Raw genomic sequence first — 23,531 nt, 5'->3', positions numbered from 1 at the left:
ACAAGGTGTCTCTCAGTTACACTGGAAAGAATCAGTACCCATTATCAAGTTGAATAAACTATTGATATTGTTTTGTAGCTAAAGTAACCCATTGACATCTAACCATTTTCTCCCCGAAACTGCTGAACCCTGAACATATTTTGATACATTGCTGCTAAGAAGTGATACATTAAAAAAATCTGTATATTTTGAATTTGTACTATTGAAAAGCCTAAGAATCAAAGCTATCAACTAATTTCTAATCTGTTTAAGCTCCATCAAAACATATCATGAACAAGAAAAGCAGACAGGATTTTAATTTGAAGAGACCAGTTTTTAGGGGCAGTCTCCATCATCAGTATTTCAATTGATATTTCAAGCACATCTGGCCTCTATTATGAGCAAGTGTCCTTCTCCAAGGTATTGGAGGGAAAAACACTCCGGGCATTGATTCTTTCTGACCTCAATTTCCTTTTCAACATTGACATTTCCTCTACCACTTAAGAAAGTCTTGGAGGAAAAAAAGGGACATCTAATCTTTAGGAAACTCTGGGATAGTGTACATTAATTTATATCTTATATGTGTGTGAACATATGATTTCATGTAGATTAGAACATGACTGATTAATATTTAACCTTGGAATACTGCTAAGCCATTTTGGAAGAACTACTGTTTGGCCACAAGGGAGATTTTTTTTTTTTAAAGAAATCACATTGTAGCTAATACTGGTGGATTCTAGTGGATAAAAACAAGTAGTTAAAACACAACCAAAAGTGAAATTAGCACTGATAAAGACTAGTATGCATTAACACTTCAAATGTGGGAATGACTATTTCTAGACTGCACTCATGCTTTTGTGTTAGTTGGCTGATCTCCCACAGCCATTAGAGGTGCTGATATCTGCTCTGTTCTTTCTCAAGCTACATGCTTCTTTTCTATTACTTGTAAAATAAGCTCCGTATGCTCTTCACAGTTGCATTGTCAACAAAAGATTGGTGGTTCTCAGTGATCTTTCCTTGACTTCTGAGCCACAGGACAGCAGTGGATTCTGGGTAAACTGACCTAGAAGGCACATAAATCTGCACTATAATAATATGGTGAGATTCAGGAACTGCACAGATGGCTTTTGATGGATGCATTTGATGGTTCTTTCTAACTGCTTTGAGGAAAACTACATGGGTGTTGTGGGGAGAGGGGATGAGAGACATGATAAGGAGCTTGTCCTAACATCTGAAAAGATAAAAAATATTGGGGCTGGCCTTGTGCCTCAGTGGGTTTAGTCACAGCTTGTGATGCTGCTATCTCTCCTTGCTGATGCACCTGGGAAGGCAGTTGATGACGGCCCAAGTGCTTGGGACTCTGTCACACATGTGGGAAACCCAGATGGAGTTCCAGGTTCCTGACTTCAGCCTATCCTAGTCATGACTGTTGTGGGCATTTAGAGAGTAAACCAGCAGCTGGAAGAGCTGTGTGTGTGTGTGTGTGTGTGTGTGTGTGTATCTGTCTGTCTCTCACTCTTTCTCTGTTATTCTGCCTTTCGAATAATTAAATAAATCTTTTTCAAAAAAGAAAAAAATTTGTTTTACCACTGTAAGAAACTCTAAGAACTAATCATACAAAATTATAAAATGTAAGTCACGTTTTCTATGTACTCTATATTATAAAAATAGCCTTTAGTATTTTTTAATATAGAAACTTGAAATCAAGATAGACTATGGGTATTATCTCATGCACAGACCTACTACCACATCCAAATTAAATGATCTGTTTCTTCCAAATCTTTCTTTTTTTGTGAATCTGTGCCACAGCTTTGTCTTCCAACCTCAATAGCCAATATAGATAACAGATGGAGGGAAAGTTTTCAGTTCTGTAACTAAAAAGGCCTTTGACAACTTTTCTAAAAGACTACTGGTCTTGTACAAAGGTGGCAAAGAGATTGCTCCAGAAAATTCATCCATCAGTGCAGATATTTTGACATCAAACCTGGTGAAGGGATGGAGAAATGATATGTCGTCCTTGTGCTTCTGATAAATGCGTTTTGCACACAAGGAGCATCCCTGAAGAGCAAATTTTTCTTCTTTGGGCTATCCAGAGCTCTCCAGGGCTCATTTAAAATCAGGTATAAAGAGGCAGGAAGTCAGAGCAAGCTCCATGAACAAAAAACAAAGGCACTGATACAGAATTTTAACAGGTTGGAGTTGAGGGAGTGGAGAGTTGAAATCAAAATACTTCTCATGAGCGTCAAGCAGCTACAGACAGTGGTGTCTGCAAATCAGGATGCATTTGATGCCACTGTTCTGGGGAAGACCAGACGGACACTGGGATATAACGAAAGCCAGGCTTTATTTTTCAAGAAAATATTGAGATACTGTTAAGTAAGCCTGGTAGTGGTAGGGGTAAGAGAGTCTGTGAAGTAGTTAAGCAAGAGCCGGTCTTGAAAATCATAAGCAACCCTACAGTTTCTGTTACAATCCATCTCTGTACATTTCAAGCTGTATTCATCCATTGTGTGAACTCAGTTGAACTCATTACTGATTAAACATAATTTAAATAAAATGTACATTCCTAGACCTATGTGGAAAAACCCGTAAAAATTTATTGGATCCACCCCCCTCAACTAGATTTCTTTAAACTAAAAAGTATCCAAATATGTTCAGTGACTCCCCTAAAGAAACTAAGTATTGTGTAGAAAAACACAATTAGAGTCCAATTTTTTGGCTTCCAAGTACAGGGGTATATGTTCATCTAATGACCTACTTTTGTGCTCTGAATTACTAGAAATCCCTCAGAACTTTAAAAAACATTTATTTATTTGAAATTTAGGGTCATGTGCTCACTTTGGCAGCACATATACTAAAATTGGAATGAGAGTCAGAGCCAGAGAGAGAGAGAGAGAGAGAGATCTTCCATCTACTGATTCACTCCCCAAATGGCTGCAAAACCAGGGCTGTGCCAGACTGAAACCAGGAGCCAGGAGCTTCATCCAGGTCACCCATGTGGGTGTAGGGGCCCAAGCACTTGGGCCATCTCTCACAGGTGCATTAGCAGGGAACCAGGTCAGAAATGGAGCAGCTGGGACATGAACCGGCACCCATATGGGATGCCGGCATCAGTGGCAGCAGCTTTATTCACTACTACCTCCTAGAGCTTTTACAGGGAGCAGATACAATGACCGCTGCTTAATGATGACTGAGCAGGTACTGTGCTAAATGCTTACGTGCATAGAGTCTGCACATTCACTCTATGAAGTGTATGCTATTATCTTCACTGAAGTAACAGAATCTCACAGAGATGAACTCACTTGTTCCACATCACCCAGGTAGAAAGCTCTGGAGCTGGGATGTGACTCCAGAGAAGCTGACAGGAACCTGTGCCTCTAACAGGAAGTATACTCTGGACCTCCACGGCCATGTCTAAGCACATGTGTATCCATGTGCAGAAACGCCACGACACGCATGTAGACACAACTCACAATTCCTCTCTATATATCCCTAACTATAACATGGATATGAGTTGTAACACCCAGTTTGGACCCATTTTTCATAAGCATTATTTTATAGTTTTTTGAAGATAGTTTTACAAACATAATTTGTTTCCTAGCGGGTAATGAGTTCTTTTTTTATTTCTGGTTTTTTTTTTTTCAAGATTTATTTATTTATTTGAAAGTCAAGCCGGCGCCGCGGCTCACTAGGCTAATCCTCCGCCTTGTGGCGCCGGCACACCAGGTTCTAGTCCCGGTCGGGGCGCCGGATTCTGTCCCGGTTGACCCCTTCCAGGCCAGCTCTCTGCTGTGGCCAGGGAGTGCAGTGGAGGATGGCTCAAGTGCTTGGGCCCTGCACCCCATGGGAGACCAGGATAAGTACCTGGTTCCTGCCATCGTATCAGCGCGGTGTGCCGGCTGTAGCGCGCTGGCCGTAGCGGCCATTGGAGGGTGAACCAATGGCAAAAAAGAAGACCTTTCTCTCTGTCTCTCTCTCTCACTGTAGACTCTGCCTGTCAAAAAAAAAAAAAAAAAAGTCAGAGTTACACAGAGAGAGAAGGAGAGGCAGAGAGAGAGAGAGAGAGAGAGGTCTTCCATCTGCTAGTTCACTCCCAATAGGCCACAATGGCCAGAGTTGTGCCGATCCAAAGCAAGGAGCCAGGAGCTTCTTTTGGATCTCCCACATGGGTGCAGGGGCCCAAGCATTTGGTCCATCTTCTACTGCTTTACCAGGCCATAGCAGAGAGCTGGATTGGAAGTGGAGCAGCTGGGACTTGAACCGCTGCCTATATGGGCTGCCAGTACTGCAGGTGGCAGTTTTACCTGCTATGCCATAACACCAGCCCCACATTTCTTTAATGTCTTTATTGATGTTTGCAAAAATTCAATAAGATAATCATTAGGCATTACTATACATTTTTGTAAACAATCAGGGCTCTAAAAATTAGGAAGACTTTCATTTAGGAAAAAAAAGTTAGAGAAAACAATGGGAAACAACATTAATGTCCCAAAACTAGATGCTGATTTAAAAATTCTCATGGGGCCTCCATACAATTATTAATATATTATGGAAAAATGTGCAATGACATTCAACTTTTATGGCATACTGTGGTGAAATTGGCTTAAAATATCCATAACACATTATTTTGCTGAGACATTATAAACACATACATACAGTATATATGCTAATATATACACCCACATACTCTGCCACATAAAGACATGTTGATGTCATTAGTAGTTTTGTCCTGGTGAGAGAATTATAGACAGTTTTTAATTTAATCTGATTTTTTAAACCTGGAGTTGTAAAATAAGTATAATACTTTGATACTAAGGGAAAAGCTTAACCAAATGAAGAAAAACTCATTGCTCTCAGGGCACTATTTTGTACAAGCTAGGAAACTGGAACCGAGTCTCACCTCAACCCCTGATGAAGTTGTACCACTTGCAGCATGGAAGTCACAAACCACGTAGGCTGCAAGTCACCTACTTGTTTTTACAGTAGCTTTCAAGTGATCTTCCAAGAGGCCTTCCTGAAGTTCATGTCTTCATCTACAGGAGGGGAAATGAATCAGGGTTTGAACAGTGGAATATTTCGTAACCACACGTGTGACTTGCGGTGAGCATTAGGGGGAAGCCTGGCTCTCTCATGGTCTCTCCAGGTCCTCCCCAATCAGTGGCTTCTCATATATCCTGTGGCTCCCTTAGCTCTATTTCTTTATGCCTGGACCTTCTCAAGGACACAATGCAAGTTGTAAATTTCGCTCTCGGAAAGCATAAAAACGCCTTAGAAATATCTCCTTTCTTAAAATGCAGTAACCACCTTTGCTTTAGGCTGTGCACCATGTCAAGATGGGGGCTGCAAATCTCTAAGGAGTTTGTCGCAGTTGGCATCTTCAATACTGAACAGAATGAGTTTCTCACTCTGGAACTGGCTGAAGATAGCTGCTCTGGAGTTGAGGTCGAGTTACACCCACCAGGAGAGAAATCGTTATCTTAGCCACCAGGACCCAGAACATCCTTGGTGAGAAAGGGGTGGTGAATCCCGGAATGGATGGCTGTAATTTATAAGAGGTTTGTTGAGCTTTATGCTGGAAAAACATCCATAAGAGGCCTGTGCACCATTGCCCAGGCAGAATCTCTGTGTCTTAAACTCCTAGGGGGGCTTGCTGACCGGGGGACTGCCATGGGTCATCACAGAGAGAGGAGCCAAGGGCTGTGAGATTGTGGTGTCTGGGAAACTCTGAGGACAGAGGGCTAAATCCATGGAGCTTATGGTGGCCTGACAATCCATGGTGGAAACCCAGTTACCTACAGTGTTAGCACCGCCGTGTGTCATTTGCTGCTCAGACAGGGCAGCAAAGTGAAGGTTGTGGTGCCTGGGACCCGAGTGGGAAGACTGGCCCTAAGGAGCCCCTTCCTGACAACATGCGCAATGTAGAAGTCAAAGATGAGATGCTGCCCACCACCCCATCCTGAAACAGAAGCCGGGAAGCCAGAGCTGCCAGCCAGGTTCCAGCCAGTCTCTATGGCACAACAGGGCCTCCTAGGGCAGCAATATTGAGTTTGGATGTTGCCTTGTCAAGAGATTACTAAAATCTTGTACAAAGACAATGTAATAAGCAAAATAATGCAGCCCTGGAATAAATTCAAGTTCTAGGAATAAATTCAAGTTCTAGGCTTCTAAGCTAAAATACCCCTGTCCCTTTGTTGTGGATTGTGTTGCAGATTGTGCCATCATAAACCTGCATGGCAGGGTGAAACAGGGAGCAAAGCCGTGCTAGCAGCTTCCTGCTCCCTTCTGGTCCTCTTGCCGTGTGGAAGTGAGGTAGGTGTCACCTCACAGGTGAGAAGGCAAGGCTCGCAGCGTGCTTGAGATCACATGGCTGGTGCGCGGCAGGCCACAACGTGGACGAGACCGCGTGACTCCAGCGACGCTGCGCATTCTTTCACCTGCTGCACGACAGCTTGAGTCATCGTCTTATTTTATCTCTCGCTTCATTGATTCAGCAGTGAAAAGCAGTCCAGTCAAGAAGGTCATTAGTAATTTAAGCTTCTGCCCATCTAGTGAGGAAGCCCAAGTTTCCAGCCTGCAGTCTGCTCAGCTACGTCCGTCACATGCACTTGGTAACGGTGAATCCTACCTTCATGTGCTCTGAGTAGCTTGTCCCAGGGATGTTCCTACAGCAGTACTACGCCCCTTCTTCTGAACGGATACAGAACCAGTGTGATGCAAATACCACTTTCTTCCAGTCCACCAGAATTCTTAGACCAGCTCTTCCCCTGCTCTCTTTCAACAAGTTGGGTGGCTCTGATGAGGGATGGCTCTGACCACGGCTCTTGAGCATAGTCTATCCATTGGTTACGATTACAGTTTTCTTTGGTGAGAGAAGCTAATTTGCAGTGAGACCGTAAACCACCTGGTCTACTTCAGTGACAAACGTCCTAAGAAATTCCACAGAATGTAATTCTACAGAATTCTATTTAAAACTCCATGTCTAAGGTCCAATAAAGCGGAAGACACTGACCAGATACTCTAAGAAAAGTGGATATATAATTAAGGCTGTGATGTTTGACTCTAGCCAGTAAATTAAGTTTGCCTGACCTCAAATCTCTTTTCTTAGAAATCAGATTCATCCAGAGTTCTGCAAATACATGCTCCCAAGAGAGGGGGAGCATTTTACAGTGAGGGTCAGCAGGGTAGGGTAAGATTGTGGTCTTTGGCCCATTCTCTGCAGCAACACAATCATGTGTGTGGAGGGAGACAGTAGGCAGAGAGGCTGTGCAACTGTGGGAACAAGAGAGCTGGGCTGCTGGGAAGCTGGTGGCCCTTGACACAAGCATGGGGAGCATCTAGCCCATGGGCCATAGAAAGCCAGCGAAATAATTTGGTCTAGTCCTGCCAAGACTACCATAGGCATATGGTATATGGTCATATAGCAGGCTAATTTTCAAGTTGATAATTTTATTTTTTTATTTTTTTTTTGACAGGCAGAGTTAGACAGTGAGACAGAGAGACAGAGTGAAAGGTCCTTCTTCCGTTGGTTCACCCCCCAAATGGCTGCTACGGCCAGCGCGCAGCGCCAATCCGAAGCCAGGAGCCAGGTGCTTCCTCCTGGTCTCCCATGGGGGTGCAAGGCCCAAGCACTTGGGCCATCCTCCACTGAAGTTGATAATTTTATAAAGCCCATGAATGATGTTACAAATATACAAGTGGTCCTTTGCAGAAGAAATGGTCCCATCCCTGCTAGAGGAAAGCACAGTCCAGGCAGGCTGAGTTTTGTTAAGAAACCTGGAGTGATCCATGTAGATCAGCATTGTCTTAAATAGAAGTGCATGGGGTATTAGTCTAGGTTCTTCCAGGATGGTGAGGTCAGTTCCAAGTATAAATCACTTGTTGTTGGACCAGGATTTAACTATTTTCTCAGGGACAGTGGGACTTGACTTGCGGAAGAAGTGTCATGAGCAGGTGTGTGTTCCCTTAAGGGATGAAAGGGACAAAGAAGCGTCCAAAAGATGTGCTGCCTCCACTAGTGCTTAGGTGGTCTCCTTGAGTCCTATAAATCTTTTTTTATTTTCCAAGACTTTATTTATTTATTTGAAAGGCAGAGTTACAGAGAGAGAGGAAAAGACAGATCTTACATTTGCTGGTTCACTCCCCAAATGACCCCATCGGCCAGGGCTGTGCCATGCTGAAACCTGGACCCACGAACTCCATCCCGGTCTCCCACGTGGGAAGGAGGTACCCATGTACTTGGACCATCAACTGCTTTCCCAGGCACATTAGCAGGGAACTGGATCAAAAGTGGAGCAGCCAGGACTGGAACTGGCATTCATATGGGATGCCAGCCTCATGGGTGGTGGCTTGACCTGCTACTCCACAATATCAGCCCCGAGTCCTATATTCTTTTTAAAAAAAAAAAAAAAGATTTATTTATTTGAAAAGCAGAGTTACATAGAGAGACAAAGAGGGAGAGACACAGAGAAAGAGAGATCTTCCATCTGCTGGTTTACTCTCCAAATGGCCACAATGGCCAGGGCTGGGCCATTCCAAAGCCAGGAGCCAGAAGCTTCATCTGGGTCACCCACATGGGTACATGAGCCCAAGAAGTTTTTCCATCTTCTGCTGCTTTCCTAGGTGCATTAGCAGGGAGCTGGATCAGAAATGGAGCAGCCGGGACTCGAACCAACACCTATATGAGATGCTGTCATTGCAGCAAGTCCTGTATTCTTAACAAATTGGGAACAGGTTACGTGTTACTTCTTCCCACCAGTCCATAACCCTTCTTTAATGTTGCCACAGTTATCCAGAAAGTGTGACTGTAGCATACTTTAGTTCTAGCCATGTGAGTAGAAAGTTAAAATGGTTCTTGCTGAGAGCTGCTCCAGGCCACTGAGGCAATACAGAGATGCAAGGATTGTATACAGTGTTTTCAAAGAGTTCTCTTAGTTTTCTTCCTTCCTTCCTTCCTTCCTTCCTTCCTTCCTTCCTTCCTTCCATCCTTCCTTCCTTCCTTCTTTCCTTCTTTCCTTCTTTCCTTCCTTCCATCCATCCAATTTACTTGAGAGGCAGAGTTATAGAGAAAGAGTCAGAGAGACAGAGAGAAAGCTCTTCCATCTACTGGTTCACTCCCCAAATGGCTGCAGCAGTCAGAGCTGGGCCCAACCAAAGCCAGGAACTTCTTCCAGGTCTCCCAAGCAGGTGCAGGGACCCAGGCACTTGGGCCATCCTCCACTGCTTTCCCAGGCCATAGCAGAGATCTGGATCAGAAGAGGAGAAGCCAGGACATGAACTGGCACCCATAAGGGGTTCTGGTGCTGCAGGCGGATGCTTACCATATTAAACCACAGCACCGGCCCCTCTCTTAGTTTTCTTAAATGTGAGAGTTACTGGAGGCTTCCAAAGCTAGAAATGTTAAATCCTAATAATGACCATGACAATTTACATTTGAATCACAATTTTAATTAAAAGACCTGACTAACCGTATTTTTGCTTCATCTCCTGTGATTAGCCATATGAAAAATTATATTAATAAAAAACTTCCAGGAAAAGGGCTGACATGATAAATTGTCCTCTCTTAAATGCACAAGCTGTGGAGCAGAAGACCAGCGTGCAGGCGGCAGATCATCACCGCTCAGAAACAAGGGGGTGAATTAAGTTGCTGGCTGTTCGATCATGGGAAAACGGTGCCACTGGGAGGGTGCCCGCTTTTGTCCTGGGTCTGTGTGCCACAGTTCCAGAGCAAATGTGTTTCCCAGCATTTAACGGAAATCTGGGGCACTGCGGTGTCTGGATCACGCTCACTGCCCTCCTGCCTCCGCAGAGGCCATCCCTGTGCAGGGCAGAGAGGAAAACGGGCACAGGGCCTCTTGCCTGCTGCTGCTGCTGGCTCCACCGCCTTCTGTGGCCCTCCCCCTTCGCGGCTCTGCCGAGAGAGCCTCTATTTTTGTCCTACTTTCCAAGCGGTGATGGGGAAATAGCTCACATGTTGTGCAGCAGCCCAAGCGGCAAGCAGATCATTAGCAAGGAAGCATCCAATGGGGCTCAGGTTCACAGTATCTTTCTGTGCTGGGAGCCCAAGATGCAGGCCCAAAGGTCTCTTTCAATTAAAAACGTGTGTAGACATTGTGCATAGTTAGGAACTTACTGTGGGACTTAGAAGAGGGTAGGTGGTTTCTAAGTTCCATCACAGAATCTCCTGGGGGTAGAGTCTGACGGCGTCTCCTGGGTCCTTTGTTACTACACACACGGGGTTCCTGGAACAGCAGCAGCAGTGGCCAGCAGCTTCCAAGAGCCTGTCAGAAAGGCAGAATTCTGTGCTTCACCCCAAGACCTATGGAATCATTGCCAGAATTTTAACAAGATCTTTACACAATTCATCTAAACGTTACATTTGATAAGTGCTGTTCTGGGTGATTCCGAATTTCATCCCTGGACAAGACACATGGATTTATTTTATTTTTATCTTTTTAAAATATTTATTTATTTGAAAGGCAGAGTAACAGAGAGAGAGAGAGAGAGAGAAATAAAGAGAGACGGATCTTCCATTTGCTGGTTCACCTGCTTAATGGCCACAACAGCCAGGGTTGAGCCAGGCCAAAGCCAGGAGTCTGGAATTCCATCCTGGTCTCCCATGTGGGTGGCAGGGGCCCAAACACCTGGGTTATTTTCTGCTGCTTTCCCAGGTACATTAGCAGAGAGCCGGATCAGAAGTGGAGCAGCCAGGACTCAGACCAGTGCTCCTATGGGATGCCAGCACTGCAGGTGGCAGCTTAACCTGCCACAATGCCAGCCTCAGTAACGTGGATTTAAAAGAACATTTCCATATGAACACAAAAACTGTATAAAGCACTTTACTTGGGGGGAGAAAGGTTTTGTATGTAACAATGCTCCCATACAGAGTGACGCTAAAGTCTGGAAGGATTGGGATAATGATATCAGATGTAGATGAATAAAAACAAGTGGATGCTTACATCCTGTGAGCAAAGGAAATAATAAAAGGAAAAAAATCTCACAAAGTCTGAGGCTGCAGTTGGAAATGATTCCTCAAAGCTGCAAGTGGCAGTACCTTTGGCATGTTGGATAGTCCCATGTGTCTGCTCTCTTATCCTGATTGAAAAATTGGCTTTGAGCAACGGTTCATCAAAGCAAGGCAAAACCAGCTGTGCCTAGGTTGGCTCCCTATCCATCACTGGGATTATTCTGTGAAAAGACCTGGTCCCACCAAATGGAAAGTGAAACCAGGAAGAGAAATAAATTTGTACCTTCAGCAAACAGCTTACCAAAACTGGAGATGCTTTATTTGATGTCTCAAAGCAGAATCTTTGTCAATCCCGGCTCTGCCTTTGACTAAAAGGAGAGTAAAAGCTTCAGTGGCTGCCAGTGATGAGTGATGCCTTGTGCTGGGCACTCCAGTTACATTATTTCCTTGGCGCTTATGTCAGACAGGGACGTTGAGGCTCAGAGAATTCAGTGACTTTACCAGGACCCTAGACCAGTACATGGCTGCAGTAGGCTCAGCAACAGTCAACCTGACCTCAAAATTGGCCAGGAAATTAATAGTGCAGAACTGTTTCCACACCTGATGGAGCTCAGACATTTGAATAATGATATATGTGTGCTATCTTTGGTCGTGTTCCCAGGAAGCAGACCTGGATTTATTAGGAACCTGTTGCCAAGATGAGGAGGTGGAGGTGGGGCCAGTGCTGTGGTGTAGCGGGTAGGACTGTTACCTGCAGTATCAGCATCACATATGGGCGCCAGTTCGAGTCCCAGTTGCTCCAATTCTGATCCAGTTCTCTGCTCTGGCCTGAAAAAGCAGTAGAAGATGGCCCAAGTCCTTGGGCCCCTGCACCCACATGGGAGACTGGAAGAAGCTCCTGGCTACTGGCTTCAGATCAGCACAGGTCTGGCCATTGCAGCCAATTGGGGAGTGAACCATTGGATGGAAGACCTCTCTCTCTCTCTCTCTGCCTCTCTTTCTCTCTCTGTGTAACTCTGACTTTCACATAAATAAAATAAATCTTTAATATATATATATATGTAAGAGGTGGAGGCAGAAGGACAGGGAAGGAAGTAAGGGGACAGGGACAGGATGGAGTGTCAGCTGGATTCACAGCCTCAGCTCCATCCACAGGAAGCTCTGGAATGGATGCTCTGTCTTCATGCTGAGGCAAGGATCTGGGCTTTCCTATTCCTGAACTGCTGGCTAAGGGTCTCCACGAGGGACCCAAGCTCCCAGAGACTTTAGCCCTCCCTGTGAGCCAGCAAAGCAGCTCCAATCTTCAGACAGGACAGGTAGACAGAGACTCCAACAAACCTCTGTACCTAGTCACCTCCTGACATTGCATAATCACAAATTTAATCTTTGGGATTTGGGTTTCAATTTAGAAGCAAACCTGGGAGCCGGAGTGGAGAACAGGAAATCTCAAGTGTCAGGAAAAGGGTGAGTGGGCCAGGAGAGAATTAAAGGGAGCTGTCAGAATAATTTGACCCCAGCTTTCTTAATTTTCTGATGCAGATTCAGAAACTGAGGCTAGGAATGTGACTGGGTCACCTGGAACCTTGCATGTTTATTTGTTTGATTTGGTAGCAGGAACAGAAAATATAAAGGAATTCCAAGTGCCTGGAACAATTTTCACAAATGGGAAATTTTGGTTGTATTAAGTCTACACTGGAAGAGCAGAACATTGATCCTTTTCATGGCTATTACATGATGAATTTTAGCTTCATATGCAAAGCAATGACCTCCTGCTAGCCAAGAGAACTATTGTCAAGTGAGTTAGCTGTATATTTTAAATGCAGGTGTGTGTGTGTGTGTGTGTGTGTGTGTGTCTGTGTCTGTATAGACAGAGTTGCAGGATTTAATTGGCATTGTGCTGTACATAGCATTATATGTCAGACCTGCTTGGAGACAGGATGAACAGAGCTGATGAATCAGTCATAAGAAAAGTCAGAAATAGCCTACAATTAATAATAGAAGCTATACTGGAAAGTTCTCTAGCTCTTACTCCAAATATCTCCCTCTTAGGCCTCCCATCACCCCCAAAATGGTATCCCTAAAATATGTGTCCTTTGGATACAGCCTTCGTCACTTGAAAAAAAGCCATCACTGGTCACATGGCACCTTAGTGGGGAGGTGTCTGTGAGCTTCCTGCCCAATGCTGAGCTGGGCCCTGAGAACTGAGGCTGTAAGTAGGAGAAGTGAACAAGGAGGGGCAGGGAGGACAAGAGCCCGGAGAAGGGCAGAGTCCAAGGGGACTGCTGAGGGCTAGAGGTGGGCACTTGGGGCCCCAAGGTGTGGAGGGAAGAGCAGGTGTAGCAAATGCTGCAAGTCGCCCACCCCATCTCCATTCCCCTCCTCCAATACCAGTGGAATCTTGACTTTGTCAGGAAGACAAGGTGCCCCGTCAAAGGAGGTTCATCAGGCTCCCAGCAACTTGGTGGGGCCTCATTGAAGTCTCTGAGTGGGAGAACTTTGGAGTCAGGCTCAGATGGAATGTTTCCTTTTTGCCATTTTTCTTCCTCATTTTCCTGTTCACTCTGTGCCTAGGGCAGTGCCTGGCACACAGCATGTGTTCAATGAATATGAGCTGGCCAAATACATCATATTCCTCAGTTCTTCAGACAGACATATTCCTTGTCCTGCTTCCCAGTTCTGAGTCATGCCATTCCTGGAAATGCTCACTCTCACTTTTTCCCAACCCAAATCTCATTGCCTTATGGTCCCAGCTCAAGACTCACCTTTGAGTAGCCATCTGTCTATCATCTGTCTCTGCATCAACCATGCTTTCTTCTAGCACCCATGAGCATGTCTGTTTTATCACAGTTACCTCCTGGCCTCCTCTTAGCTGTTCTTCCTCCAGCTGTTCATGCCTCTGTGTTCTGTCTTCCCATCTCTACTTTGGTTTCTGTGAGGAAGGGTACAACTCCTTCTTTTTCCAAACTACCTGCAGTTAATTGGATTTCTCATGAATGATTGCTGAAGCATGCTCCTAGCAAAGAGGTGTAGCCCACAAGGAAAGTATCAGGAGAGACTGCAAACAACCCAAGCAAGGTCTCACTTTTTTTTCATCACCAAGGAGTTTGCATGTGATTTAATGACCCCCTTTGAAGCCATCAGCTAACTTGACCTGGAGATCAATAGCTACATGGTATCACAGGTCAGCAGTAAGTTTCTCTGGAAGTAACAACGCACTTTGTTGATGAGCAAGATAACTCAGACGTTCAATTATTACCCCTGGCTTCCAGTATCTCAAATCTTCCCCCAGCTGAAGGGTAGCATTCATGATTTAAAGCTCTCTGCTGTGCAAAATAATAAATGGAGTGGCATCTTGGGTCAGGACCTCAATCTTCTCTGATGCAACAAAGTTAAAGAGGTAAGACTTGGGAGATAGCAAAAAAAAAAAAAAAAAGTCATAGTGGATGGCCATGGCCATGGTAGGGTCTTAGCTCCTGCTAAGGAAATGGTTCTCCACTGGTGACTACTGGGCAATAGCAGGGTCTTCATCAAACTGATAACTAGATGGCATTGAGAAGGGGGACAAATGTGTATTTTGTGCAGCATAACTGCAAAAGAATAAAATACTGTATAAACACTAAATACTAGTTTTCTGTGTGAACAACCCTTGCAAAAGAATGGAGCACTCAATGTGTTCTCTGGAGGACAAATTCATATTCAGGCTAAATCTCATAGTTCTCCATAGCTGTGTGTTTGCCCACCAAGTCTTCGTCTCCAGAACGGGTAAGGATTTTCAGGGTCAGCGTGTACAAGTCCTTACGGTCCAGAAGAAGAAATTCAGGGTGAGGGACTTTCCCAAATTCACACGGAAGTTTGAAGCAGAAGTAAGACTAAAAGATGGTTCTTTGACCCTCAACTGTACATAGCTTAACAAGACAGTGCCACCTCTACTGCCTGTCCCCAGAGCCTTGTCTTGGATATCAAAACCCTCTCCTTACAGAAGTTTTGCAGCCTTCAGGTTAGATCTTTTTTCTCCATGGCACATTCTGATTGGAAGACAAACCCAAGAAAAATGTTGCTGTGTTACCTTAATTCATGCCTTTGGGGATCTGAGTGCAGGGGGATTTGTTTTCACTTTCACTTTCTGTTAACATTCAGAACTTGGTTTGTCCCTTCCCTATGAGGGCATTAGCTGATTCATTACCACATAGGTATGAACAGGCTTAGGACAAAAGCTTTATCCCCAGGAGCACAGGCAACTTCCTCTAGGACACACAAAGAAGTGGCTTCGGTGGGTGTGGAAGGCAACCATGATGCAGGCCTCTGGGCCCCTGCAGCTCCTGTCCTTTTACCAGCTCTGTCCCCACCACCCAGTGTAAAGCATCAGGACCCTGTTCTTGGGTTGTGGTGCCAAGTTCTTTTAAGATGACCTTCAATTCCTCACATTGCTGTGTCCTGAGTGCCAGAAAATCTGACCTCCGTCTGACCGCCCCTTCCTTCCCCACCCCAAGGGTAACTCCAAGGTTGCTAATGACCTCCAGGTCAGCTTCTGTGGTCTTTATCAGAGGTGAGTAACCTTGGCTTGTCCGAATCTGTAGCTTCCCGCCTCCTGCACACCCCGGGACCTGGACCATATCTCACCTTCAACTCTTTGATCTCCCTTTGCCAGGCTGTGAAGGGTTCTCCCTCCTCCCTACCCTGAACATGGAGGAACCCTGTGGCCTTGGCTCTGCTCTCTTTATCCTTTTCCTTGGCACACTTAACTTTGTTATGAGGTGTAGCGCGTGTCTGCACACAGTCCAGCCTTCTCCTCCTCTGATCTCTCCCTTAAGGAGAAGGTCTGCCCGGCTTGAAGATGAGTGTGGAGAGAAAGGCCTTGGTGTTTGCCCACTGATTGATATTCAGGGTCAGTGTGTGCAAGTCCTTAGGGTCCAGATGAAGAAACTTAGGGTGAGGGACTTTCCCAAGTTCACACAGATGTTCCCCAGCAGGCTAGGGGTCTGCCATGTGGGTGCTCTGCTATGTCAACTTCCTCTCTCTGTACAACAATGACCTTTCTGGCCATCTACATAATAGCACACCCTACTTTCCTTACTTTAAGATCCTTGTCATGAATCCTACCTTATACGATATTAATTTGCCTACTTTCAAGAAAAATTGCATGTATGTGTATGTATATCATATTTAGATATGAAGTGAATATGGCAAAATGTTAAAAATTGTTAAATCTAAAAATGAATGATTTTGATCAAATGCCTCAGTGATTATGAACTAAGAAAAAAACTAAGGAGCAGCACAGTGGAGGGAAAAATATAATCCAACTTGTTGTCCATAAGAGACTCACTTTAGATCAATGACACAAAAAAGGCGAATAGTAAAGGAGGTGTAAAGATACTCAATGCAAGTAAAAAGCAAAAGAAATGAGGGGTAGCCATACTAATGTTATAAAAAAATAGGCCTAAATCAAGAGTTTATAAGATACAAAAAAAGACATTATGCAATTAATACAAAGTTAAATATGCCAAGAAGGTAAAATATTTCTAAATTTTACCTAATAACATACCATCAAAATCTATGAAGCAAAATACGACACAACTAAAGGGAGAATTGAACAGTTCTACTTGAGTACTTGGAGACTTCCACATCCCCACTCTCCATAATGGACAGAACTATCAGACAGAAGAGAAGGAAGGAACTAGAACGGAGTACTCAAACCACACAAGACACCAGCTCAATCCACTACCCACGTGCAGGACATCTAACCCCCAACCACAGAATGCAGATTCCTCTCTCCTGTAGAGACCACATGTTAGACCAAAAGTCCATTCTCTGGAAATGCACATTGTTCAAAGTATCTTCTGTGACCACAATGGGAGGAAGTGGGAAACAACCACAGAAGGAAAACTGGAAACTTCACAAACTGGTGGAAACTTCATGATATTCTCTCTCTCTTTTTAAGATTTATATTTTTTATTTGAAAGACACAGAGAGAAATGTAGAGACAGAGAGAGAGCTCTTCTATCAGCTGGTTCCCCACCCTCCATGGCCACAACAGCCAGAGCTGAGCCAATCTGAAGCCAGGAGCCAGGAGTTTCTTCTGGGTCTCCCACATGGATGCAAGGGCTCATGGCCTTGGCCCAACGACTTGGCCTCTGCTGCTTTCCCAGGCACATTAGCAGGGAGCTGGATCAGAAGTGGAGCAGCCGGGACACAAACCGACTCCCATATGGGATGCTGGTGCTGCAGGCTGGGCTTTAACCTGCTGCACCATAGTGCACGATATACTCTTAAAGAAACTAGGTCAAAGGAGAAATCACAGGCATAGTTAGAAAATACTTATTTAGGGCAGGTAACTGACAGAGCAGCTAAGATGCCAGGTGAGCCGCCCACATTCCGTATCAGAGTTCCTGGGTTGATTCCCTGTTCCAGCTCCCAATTCCAGCTTATCACCAGTGTGGACTCTGGGGTGCAACAGGTGATGGCTCAAGTTGTTGAGATCCTGCCATACAGGTGAGAGACCTCTACTGGGTCTCTGGCTCCTGACCGTGGCCCCAGCCAAGTCCTGACCCAGCACTGGTTGTGTGATCATTTGGGGAATGAACCAGCAGATGGCAACTCATTCTCTTTCAGCCAGTCTTGATCTGTGTCTCTGCCTTTCAGATAAATAAATCAGGATTGTAAAAAAATAAAATACTTATATGTGACAGGAAAAAGCAACACAACATAGCAAAAGTTAGCAAATGGAGGAAAGCAACACTAAGAGGAAATTTGTGGCTATAGATGCTTATGTGAAAAAAGAAGCAAACCATGAAATCAGCAGGCTAAGTTTACAACTCAAGAAATTAGAAAAACAGGAACACAGTAAATCTAAATCAAACAGAAGAAAGAAACAAAGATCAGAGCACAGGTTTATAAAATAGAGAAAATCAACTGACCCAAATGCTGTTCTTCACAAGAGATGGCCAAAGTTGACCTTCTGCTACCCATATTGACTAATGGGGAAAAAAAAGAATCAAAGTCAGAGTGAAAATGGGGATTGACATAGTGTAACTAGGCAGTTAGGTAAAGTTTAGGCAAGCTCAAACTCTTGTACCCCTGCAATATAACCCTATATCTTTAACTGTTGGTTTGATATGCCCACCCACCTTCCCAGAATGCACCGGTTACTTCTCTAGGGTGCATGCTAAGACCTCACCCCATTTGTATATCTGATCAAGGTACCACTCCTTCCTTATAAAAGAGCTGGATGCTGGGAGAGAGCTCTTGCCAACTGCTGTCAGATGGACCATGGTTTCTCTGCCATGGACCCTCTCAGAGGCACTGTTCTCACTTTCTTGGTGTCCACCACAGGCTGATCCTGGACAGACCTCTCTTCTGTGGCCTACAGGTGCCATTCTCATTGTCTCTCTCATTTATGGGCAACTCTTTGGCCAACTCGCATAGGGCTGCCCATACTCGTGTGTGGAGATCAAGCTGGGAGCTGGGGTGTTTGCATTTCTGTTTGGCATATGACTAACCCAAGGCTCAGGGACAGTACTCATTCATCCTAGACTCTGATTCCACATCCTCCAAACACTGCATTCAGGTCATGGTACAGTCACCTTGCTGTGTAAAAGTTCTCAAAACGTATTCCACCTGTCTCTCTGAGCAAAATCTCCTTATCTATCCTACCCCAGACACCTGGTAACCACCATTCTATTATGCCTCTAGGAGTTCAACTTTTTAGGATTCTACATGTATGTGAGACTATGTGCTATTTGTCTTTCTGAGGCACACAATATGGGGGTTAAGTGGATTTTATCAACCAACATTGTATACCTTTATCAAAGCCATATTGTACTCTACAAATATATAGATTATGATTTGCCAATTAAATGCAATATCGGGAGGCAGTTGCTGCAGCAGTTGTCACCAGTTGGGACACCATCATCCCATATCGATGCCTGGATTAAGTCCCAGCTTCTTTGTTTCTAGTCCTGCTTCCTGCCAGTGGAGGAATGCTAGGCAGAAGATGATGGCTTGTGTACTTGAGTCCCTGCTCCCTACATAGTAGAACCAGATTCAGTTCTGAGCTCCTGGCTTCTGCCTGGCCCAGCCAGGCATTTGACAAGTGAACCAGAGGATGGGAGATTTCTCTCTCTCTCTTTCAGATAAGATGAAAATAAAGTAATAAAAAGGTTTAAAAGTGGGGGAAAAAATAGGATCCCTACAACTATAAAAGTGGTCTGGGTCCTCATCACTCCTCCATGGCCTTCCAACCCTCTGCCTGGTTTCTCCAGCCCAGTCTCCTGAGTCTGTTATGTTGTAAAAAAGTGCTGCTCTTTAGGCAATTATTTTATGTTTGTATTTTAGTCATTTTGTTTGAAAGGCAGGCAGAGAGAGAAAGATAGAGACCAAGACAGAGAGAAAGAGAGAAGTTTTCCATCCTTTGGTTTATTTATTTATTTATTTTTATTTTTTGACAGGCAGAGTGGACAGTGAGAGAGACAGAGAGAAAGGTCTTCCTTTGCCGTTGGTTCACCCTGCAATGGCCGCTGCGGCCAGTGCGCTGTGGCCGGCGCACCGCGCTGATCCGAAGGCAGGAGCCAGGTGCTTCTCCTGGTCTCCCATGGGGTGCAGGGCCCAAGTACTTGGGCCATCCAACACTGCCCTCCTGGGCCACAGCAGAGAGCTGGCCTGGAAGAGGGGCAACCGGGACAGAATCCGGCGCCCTGACTGGGACTAGAACCCGGTGTGCCGGCGCCGCAAGGCGGAGGATTAGCCTAGTGAGCCGCGGCGTCGGCCCCATCCTTGGGTTTACTACTCAAATGCCTGCAACAGCCAGGCCAAAGCCAGGAACCGGAAACGCCATCCAGGTCTCCCAACATGAGTGGCGGGGACTCAAGTGCTGGAGCCATCACGGCTACCTCCCAGGATGCACAGGGGCAGGCAGCCGGATTGGCAGTGGAGTAGCCAGGACAGGCGCCCAGCTACACAGACAGAGGATGTGGTCATCCTAAACTGCAGCCTGACAGCTGCACCAAAGGCAATCGCTGTGTGATAAATGACCCCAGGTGGCCACATCTCTCTGAATTCCTGTGGGCGCTGTGCAACATTTACCCCGGCTCCTCCACGATTTCCAAACTTTCTTTGCCTTTCACTGTTACCTTCAGTGCTCCTCAAGCTGCCGGAAGCTCCTTGCTCCCAGTGCGCTGCCGGCCGAGCAAGGAGCCGCTGGAGCCCGGCTGGGCAGACCCATCACCGGAGGCCCTCAGACGCCTTCAACGTGACTTCCTCAGGCAGCCTGTGCTGCAGATGGGGAGGTTTCCGATCGATCGCAGAGATGATGAATGGCCTCCTGGCCTGCGAGACGCTGCTGGGGCTCCGCCCCTCCTTGCTAATGGCTGTTGGATTTCCTCCCCTGCACATAGGCACAGCCTGGTCTCTGTCAGTGCTCCGTGGGTGCTGTCACTCTCCACGCCCAGCCAGCTCTGTTTCAGAAACGGCTTCCTTCGCTCTGCCTTCTATTTCTTTTCTGAAGATCTCCTAACAAGCGGTTAAACATGCTTCACAGGATTATGGAATATGCCACTGTTCTTTCTCAGATAAAATCGACGCAGAGTCCATAGTACTTCAAAGCGTTCATGGAAACTGAAATTAAAAGATCAAATTTATTTTGGTGCAGAAAAAATGTGAAAGCCATGCATATTCATATGGTTTAAATATTTTTTTTTTAAATTTAAACAGGAGTTGACAGTTTCTGTTAATGCAAAGATCCAGGGCCTTATACAAAGGATGAGCAGCAGGGTGAGCTGCCACCTGGTAAATACTCTCTGTAGCTGCTTTCAAACTCATGCAATTTCAGCAGAGCGTTAAAGCAGCCCAAGCCGAGGATTTTAAATCGGCAAATGACAGGGAGAGGATTTTTCAAAAGCTGACATCTTGAGCATTTCCTAGAAATGAAAACAGAAGAATGCAGCAGTAAACATCTTGTACTGGGGGCAGGAGTTGTTCAGCAGGTTAAGCCACTGCTTGGATACCTGCATGGCACATCACAGTGCTGCTTCCAGTCCCGGCTGCTCTGCTTCTGATTCAGCTCTGTTGCACCTGGGAAGCTGTCAACAACGGTTCAAGTCCCTGCCACCCACCTGGGAGACCCAATAGATGGAGTTCTGGCTCCTGGCTTCAGCCTGTTGGTGCCCCGGCTGTTTTGATCATCTGGGGAGTGAACCAGCAGGTGGAAGATCTCTGTCACTCTGCCTTTCAAATAAATAAATACATAAATAAATCTTTTTAAAAAGATTTTTATTTATTTGAGAGGCAGAGTAACAAAGAGGGAGAGAGAAAAAGAGAACTTCCATCTGTTGGTTCACTCCCCAAATGGCTGCAACAGCTGAAGTTGGACTGATCTGAAGCCAGGAGCTTCTTCCAGGTCTCCCATGCAGGTGCAGGGGCCCAAGGACTTGGACCATCTTCTACTGCTTTCCCAGGCCGTAGAAGAGAGCTGGCTCAGAAGGGAGGAGCAGCTGGGACGTGAACCCGTGCCTATATGGGATGCCAGCGCCATAGGTGGAGGCTTGCCTACTATGCCACAGCATCAGCTCATTAAATAAATCTTTAAACAAATCTTACATCATTGGGGCTGGTGCTGTGGTTTAGGGATAACGCCACCGCCTGCAGTGCTGGCATTCATATGGGCACCTGTTCAAGTCTCAGCTCCTCCACTTCAGATCCAGCTCTCTGCTATGGCCTGGGAAAGCAGTAGAAGGCGGCCCAAGATCTTGGGCCCCTGCACCCACGTGGGAGACCTGGAAGAAGCTCCTGGCTTCAGATCAGTGCAGCTCTGGCTGTTGCGGCCAACTGGGGAGTGAACCAGCGGATGGAAGACCTCTCTCTCTCCCTGCCTCTCCTTCTCTCTCTGTGTAACTCTGACTTTCAAATAAATAAATAAATCTTTAAAAAAAAGAATCTTACATCATTAAAGTAGAACAGAATATTAACCTTGATATCAGACAATTTTACTATAGTATGTTTAAAATTTTTATTTAGCAGCCAAATGAAAATTTCTGGTATCTCTATAATTTCCCATTTATGAATTATCAAGATGACTGATGGTACATTTTAAAAAAGATTAAAAAATATTTATTTACTTTTTTACCTGCTTATTTATTTGAAAGGCAGAGTGGCAGAGAGAAAGAGAGAGAGAGCGCGAGAGAGAGAGTGATCTTCCATTCACTCCCTAAATGACCACCATGGCCAGTGCTGGGCCAGATCAAAGCCAGGAGCCAGGAGCTCCATGCTGGCCTCCCACAGGGGTGGCAGGGGCCCAAATACTTAGTCCAGTTTCTGGTGCCTTCCCAGGCTTATTATTGTCAGGAAGCTGGATTGGAAGAGGAGCAGCCAGGATCCAAATCAGCACTTGAATAGGGTGCCAGCCAGCATCGTAAGCAGGGGCTTAACCTGTAGTACCATATCACCAGCCTCCGATGGTGCTTTTTAAACAAGGAAAATGTTGGCAAAATAAACCAGACTGATTCAGAACTTGTTAAATGCTTTGTTATGAAAGCAAACGTTTATGCTTCCAAGCAGCTGATAAAAATTAACTGATTAAACCAAATCAATATTGTTTTGACTTCCACTACTTAAAGATTAGCTAAAAAAAAAAAACTATAAGAATTAAATAGTGACTCTGATTTATCTTCTTACTTTGGACAACCAGAAAAAAAAATGGACACAGTACAGTTTGCAAAACAATGAAATTCAGACAACCAAGATACAGAGATTTCTGAAGAGGCAGAAGTAGCTAAGGCACACTCTGCCGTTTCCCCAGCTTCCTGCCTTGAAATCAGGCTGCTTTGCCAGGAGGGGGAACTGAAGCAGAGCCCAGTAGATCCTCTGAGTGCAGGAGATGGAATTGAGAGTGCGGAAGAGCAAGGCAATTAGAATCCGTAAGAAGCATACCAAAGGGGAATGGGAGGAGAGGGAGAGGGGGGAGGGTGAGTGAGATGGAGAGAGGCAGGCTTTGGAAACCTGCTGAGGGGTCTCCATGAGTGTGCAGCAGATCAGGGATCACACACACATGTGCAGAAAATACCAGAACCAGAGACTGAATCCCTGAGAAGGATATCTACAGCAAAGCACGGCACTCATGGAGAGACAGAAATGGAGTCTGCCATCCAGCCCGACTGGAACAGGATGAACCGGCTAACGGGTAGAGCACCTTGGAGGTCGGTCGGGCTTTAGTAGTGGAGAGCCCTTAGCTGTAGATAGAGTTCTGCTCCAGTCCTGCCTGACAAATCGCAAATGTAAGGTCCTTAAAGATCAAACTGCTTCCAAGTAACCTTACTGCACCCAGCACAAAGCTCAGCATGCACAAAGAAAGGAGTATCCATCTGCCACCTAGGTAAAAAGGTGGCTGATGAGCTGGACAGGTCAGCCTTGTTTCTCACTGCAGCATCGCAGAACATGCACTGTGGGGACCTAAGGACGTGGGAGGTGACTGGGGGATGGTTAATGACGCTGAATTTTGTTTCATTTTAGAGGTTCCTGGGAAGTGGGATGATTCTGTGGTTGGGAAGCTTAATAGGAGGGGAGATGAGACCAAGGCTAAGATTGCAACTGGTAAAGAAGC

The 23,531-nt window shown here is 45.4% G+C and overlaps 2 long non-coding RNA genes and 2 pseudogenes across 2 annotated transcripts in view; 2 read left to right on the top strand and 2 right to left on the bottom strand.

The window, feature by feature from the left end:
* The window catches only part of LOC138845143 (uncharacterized), a 45,216-nt gene that overhangs the window by 2,244 nt on the left and 19,441 nt on the right, over positions 1-23,531 (top strand). The window lies entirely within an intron of this gene.
* The window catches only part of LOC138845142 (uncharacterized), a 43,746-nt gene that overhangs the window by 12,580 nt on the left and 7,635 nt on the right, over positions 1-23,531 (bottom strand). The window contains exons 2-3 of the long non-coding RNA XR_011381935.1: positions 20,068-20,551; positions 10,109-10,256 (exon numbers count right to left, since the gene is read on the bottom strand). This is a non-coding gene — a long non-coding RNA (uncharacterized lncRNA). The remainder of the gene's footprint in view (positions 1-10,108; positions 10,257-20,067; positions 20,552-23,531) is intronic.
* Positions 4,980-6,156, top strand: LOC127492784 (small ribosomal subunit protein uS3-like; annotated as a pseudogene).
* On the bottom strand, positions 13,946-14,645 carry LOC127492809 (endoplasmic reticulum aminopeptidase 2-like; annotated as a pseudogene).

This window comes from Oryctolagus cuniculus, chromosome 14 (assembly GCF_964237555.1).
Source record: "Oryctolagus cuniculus chromosome 14, mOryCun1.1, whole genome shotgun sequence".
Classification (NCBI taxonomy): Eukaryota; Metazoa; Chordata; class Mammalia; order Lagomorpha; family Leporidae; genus Oryctolagus; species Oryctolagus cuniculus.
Note: the sequence above shows the minus strand (reverse complement) of the source record. Positions and strands in the feature narration are given on the sequence as shown.